This window comes from Urocampus carinirostris, chromosome 17, assembly GCF_059441175.1.
Source record: "Urocampus carinirostris isolate Australia breed hairy pipefish chromosome 17, RoL_Ucar_1.0, whole genome shotgun sequence".
Classification (NCBI taxonomy): domain Eukaryota; kingdom Metazoa; phylum Chordata; class Actinopteri; order Syngnathiformes; family Syngnathidae; genus Urocampus; species Urocampus carinirostris.
Window position 1 is genome coordinate 27,576,833 of NC_142365.1, and position 5,668 is coordinate 27,582,500.

General features: G+C 39.2%; 1 long non-coding RNA gene across 1 annotated transcript in view; it reads right to left on the reverse strand.

Annotated features, from left to right (window-relative positions):
- Positions 1-2,571: 2,571 nt before the first annotated feature.
- Positions 2,572-5,668, reverse strand: part of LOC148349682 (uncharacterized) — a 5,118-nt gene continuing 2,021 nt past the window's right edge. The window contains exon 2 of the long non-coding RNA XR_015847435.1: positions 2,572-4,254. This is a non-coding gene — a long non-coding RNA (uncharacterized LOC148349682). The remainder of the gene's footprint in view (positions 4,255-5,668) is intronic.

Genomic DNA, 5,668 nt, shown 5'->3' on the forward strand with positions numbered 1-5,668 from the left:
TACATTTTTTTTGTATCCTAGCTACGCAATGGCATTACGAGCAGCAGCAAGTCAACTGCAGGAGAGAGAGTGGGAAAGGTGAGATGGCACAACATTCATTTGGACAGGTAACTTAAAATTAGTATCAGTATCAGAAATTATTTTCCCCCCATTTTATTAACACTCCACTTATTGAAACATAAATATTTTGTTTGTTTGTTTGTACATGATTCAATTCTTTGTTTGTTTGTACATGATTCAAATTGAATCGTTTCTTGTACATGATTCAATTGTTTGTTTGTTTGTACATGATTCAAATTGAATCGTTTCTCCGGCGCCGTCACGAATGGCAGCCACTCCAGCAGCTCCCGTGTTATTTTCGATTGTTCTCAGCTCAGGGATGCTGCTGGAAAAGTGAATTTTCCTTCGGGGATGAATAAAGTATCTATCTATCTATCTATCTATCTATCTATCTATCTATCTATCTATCTATCTATCTATCTATCTATCTATCTATCTATCTATCTATCTATCTATCTATCTATCTATCTATCTATCTATCTATCTATCTATCTATCTATCTATCTATCTATCTATCTACATGTATTCCGTTACCCCCAAATCCTGGTTGTAGCTATAAGAGATTAGAATAGGCTCAGTCAACCACTACATATCATGCAAGCTACGAATCCTATCTCCTAGAAAATCACAATGACCCATGATATTTTCAGAACCAGTTGGGTCTTGGGGATTTACCGGTGCCTACGGGCACCACGTTGGAGACTCTTGCTATAGCATATAACCCATTTCCTGTAAAAAGTACTTTCTTTGGATGTTCATAATAAGCTCAATGCTGTGAAGAATGCTGGGTGCTACACTACATGCTGTGGCCAAAGGCGCTTAACTTAATTGGCCCGCAAAAACAAATGCGTGTTTATAAATCTGCTCAAAAGAGGACGGAAAAGGGTGGTCTGTTGCATGCAGGGGCTCCAGCTCACCAACAGGAGGCGTCAAAACACAGACATCGCAGGGTTCCTACTGCTGCTTCATGTCAAAAGAAAGAACATTAAAATGAGGGACTTGTTACGATGGCTAATTGGCACCTGATGTTCACCTAATGAAGATACGCACAAATACACACAAAGTGAGCCTTGGGAGAGGCAACCCTCTTGATACGTTGTCCAAATGACACTGCCGCCTCCATAATTAAGACACAAGGATTTGCATAGACGCACACACGCACGCGCAAAGAGACTAATGAGCTCAACAAGCTCTCCTAATCAAAACATCAGATCGCAATTTACCAGGCTCGTTTGCACCTCCATCATTACTTTGCTTTTAATTCGGTGCACGCCTGGAGGGAATTTTTGCACACATAGAACCCGAGAGAGAGTAATAGCGCACCACTTCGCATCATCCTAATTCTTGTTGTCCTCATTTAAAGACCATACTTTTTCTACAATTTACATGGAAATTAGAATCCAAACACAATTTTACTTTTTTCAATGTTTGGACTATTCTAGGAAAAGTCATAACATTTAAAGTGAAATTAAATATTAATATCAGGTTTTTAGCAACACAGTGGCGGGTCCATTTGACCCGAAGACAAGAGGAGGGTTAATCTGTGCCAGACATGTCAAAAGCACGGCCCGTGGGCCAGATCCGGCCCGTTGGATGATTTAATGCGGCCTGATATAATGATCTCAGTACCGTATGGCCAGGGGTGCGACTAATACTCCAGTAAGACTGACATGAGAAATTATTACACAACATTATATTATTGAGTTTTACATTTTTATTACCAGTACTGTATATCATTTCATGTGTTATTTTCACACCAAACGGCAAGAGTGTGCTCAAGGCCTGTTCATTTCAACCTTGCCCTGTTCTAAAATGACTTTTTTTTACCCGAAAAGAGGAAGCGAGGCGGCTTATCGTCTTGGAAGAGATGTTTACCGGTAAAAGTGACACCTAGGATAATAATTTTGTTGGATTTATTGATTTTGAGTGAAGCTAATAGTTTGGTAAGCGTTATCTTCATGCTAAAGTTACACACAGGAGGTTTGATTTTATAATAATAATAATAATAATAATTTCCTTTGTATTGTCATTCTTTGTAACAATGTACACAGAACGAAATGTCGATACACCTGACCCGTTGTAGCGAGCCGATGCAGCCGCAGCCAACAGAGGGCGCCGCCATTTTACCAATTAGGTATGACCTCAGAACTGTGCCGCACATGCGCTTACCACTGCGCCACCACTGCAAAACCTTGTGGATGGCTGGGCAAAAAAGTATGATGAAAATGGTCAAGTTTGGTGGCTTTGGGTTTCCGTAGTTCACATTTTACCCCTTGCTTTGTAGCCCTAGTTTTGGGTTGCAATACACAATACAGCAACATCTAGTGGTCATATATTGCAGTGTTGAAAAAGGCAGCACTCTCTTGTTTTGCCTCCCCGGTTGATTACCACGAAGCTTTATGAAAAGGCTTATTAAAATTGCATCTAGTGTTTTCAGAGGCTGTAATGAAAGTTAACGCTAGTGTCAAAAGCTTTCCCACCAACCAAACAGAAGCTAACTCAACTCATGACTCCCAACACAAATTTTATTTTATTATGTGAAGTCCAAAAAAGGAAAATAACTAATCAAGGGAAAAGTTGTAAATTTTACAGGGGTTTCATACTCATACTAGCTTGGGGCCACATCAGTGTAAAGGGTAACCTTAAAAGGGCCTGATGTATTTTATAAATATAACTTAACGTACTTTGTATGTAAAATAAATGCAACTACTCCTTTATGTAAAGTAACTCTGAATGTGTTAATCATTTAAGTCACAATTATTACAGTTTGCATTGAAAATATCTCATTACAGATATCTAATATTGTATGTTATAGACAGTGATAGGCAAGATATTTTTAAAAAGTAAGTAATTATAGTTACTCACTACTTCTCCCAAAAATAAAATAAAATAAAAGAGATCAAAGAAGAACATAGAATAATCTTTAAATTTTTATATTAACACACCGAAAAACCACAGGAAATATGATTAAAATATGTACAAATCTACAAAAAAAGAAAACACATACAAAACCATTTTAACCTTTTAACCAATAAATCAATAAAGACCGTGCCTCTTAAGCCTCAATGTGTTATACTCGACCACTAGATGGCACTGTGTTGCCTGTGTTGTGCCGGGCCCTTAGTCTACTGTGTAAAAGAAATAAATTTCTCGACCTATGATATTTTACAAAATGTAACATTTGTATGATAGTTCATGTATTTTTACCCCTTATTCAAATCAATGTTTTTATTATGCTGAATGAAAGTTTTTTTTGTACCCTTAGGAGGCCATTAAATACCACACACTGTCCCTTTAAAGTTATTCTATTATCACCTTATTTATTATATAATTTCATTTTTTGTTGAACTTCTATTTCAATTATTTTTTAGCAATTAAGAAGTTGTTTTTTAAATCTATTTAGGGTTAACTGGGAGTCTTCTGGGAGGCCTTGAACTAATCAATTTGTATTCAGTTATTTCGTATCAGGAAAATTTGGTCGAGATACGAGTAATTCTACACACGATCAGGGAACACATGAATCTCGTATGTAAAGCTAGCTCTGTATCGCAAAACAAAAAATCTTTGGGATATTTTCTAGGATCATTTCTTTTTCAAATCAACTCATTGGTATCGATATAAAATACTGACATTTAGCAAACACTCTACGGATCTCACAGTTCACAGGTATCGTGGGGAATACAGTTTTTGGTCAAAGCACTCTATTGACCTTTTTATCTTTCGACGTAAAGACATTTTAAGCTCTTCCTGGCCACTTAAAAAGATGTGGAGGGGGATTATTTGGCCAGTTTGCCATGGGTTTAACACACGTGTCATGAACTCTGTGCTTTGTGTGATAGTACGAAGATTGTGAGGGTCCTGTTAGTGTTTGGACCTGGAAAATGTCTTAGATGTCCAAGCGTGCTTTCAATCAGGTTCATTAGCCCGGAGTGCTACATCCCGGGCCCGGCTCGCTCCTATTTCTCTTTCTTTTCCTGTTCTAATTGCCAGCGAAGCCCCACTGGCCACCATTAAAGCACCATTAGCGCATTAGGGCACTCCCGCCCCCTCTTGCCGCCGGCCCACGGGTGGAATTTTACTACACCTCTGAGGCTGCACGTTGCACTGGTGCATGTGGACGTGCAGGCTGCTTTCTGCTTTAGCTTCCCAAATCTCTTCTTGAGGCTTGCCCTCTTTCCACCGACTTCGCCATTACTTGCAGAGAAAAAGGATACAGGAAGTCAGGAATAGCTACATCCGTCCATTATCTGCACCGTTTATCCACAGTGAGGTCGCGGGGGTGCTGGAGCCCATCCCAGCTATCTTTGGGCAGTGGGCAGTGGACACCCTCAGCTGCTTGCCAGCCAGTGGCAGAGCACACAGAGACAGACAACTCACTCGCTCATTCGCACCTACGGACAATTTGGATCGGCCAATTAACCTGACATGCATGTTTTTGGAATGTGGGAAGAAACCGGAGTGCCCGGAGGAAACCCACGCAAAAACGTGGAGAACATGCAAATTCCACACAGAAAGGCTGGTAGCTGGATTTGAACTTCCAACCTAAGAACTGTGTCGCACTTGCTAATCACTTATTTGGCACGAGAAATTGACACATCACTGTCAAACTCCTTTGGTATCATTTTTTGGGGGTTCCATATTTGTTTTGGTCTGACTCTGTCCATCAGAGGGTGCCTAATTGGTTTGTAATTGGTAAGGGTGTGACAATCATCCCACACCTGTCCATAATTAGTCGGACCCTTCATATGGACATTTTCAATAGCATCTATTGTGGGGTAATTTTTATTTTTTCTCATCCACTTTCCACCATGAATACCATCCCCTTCGCAGTTCCATCCTGGTTTTTGAAGTTTGTTTTTTGTTTTCTGTTTCAGTTTTATTGTTGTTTTGACCAATTATTCGTTACTTTATTGATGATTTTGTTATTAAATGACATCTTTTTTAGCACCTTGCAATGCTTCCTGCGTTTGGGTCGACTGAAAAAATCACAACAATATTTTGACTCACATAAATTAAAGACTACATAGAGCACCTGATTCATAGCCGCATGCTGAAATTTAAGAACTAAATTTTGTCATTGTAAAGCTGCTATGGGTTTTGGAGTAAACGTGTTGGATTCTATTCAAGGAAGTTGAAGAAGCCCCAGGGGACATAGTGGTGAGCTACCCGGCTTCATTGTTTTCTGCTATCTTGTTTCAGATTGATCGTGATGATTCTTTGATGAGTATATTTTGAAATTGTCCTCATATCTATTACCCAAAGAGCATACGTTTTCCAGTTATATGTTGAAAGGTGTATTTCAGTGATTGGTGACATCGTACAGACACGTACTTATTTATCAAAAGCGCAGTGGCCTGCAACCTTTGCAAATCCCATGTTTTAAAGTGGGCACATGCGGTTTATAGTCAGGTGCGCCTTATGTATGTACACATTTTTTTTTACCTTTGAATATGTACTGGGTGCGGTTCATAGTCCATATTTTACGGTATATTTTTCTAGATGTGTTTTTTCTATGTAACGGAGCTCTTACAGTGGTTTTAATTTTATGCGTCTTTTACTCAGGAGCGCTTCACATGTAGAAAAAGACACATTATTCTGGGTGTGTCTA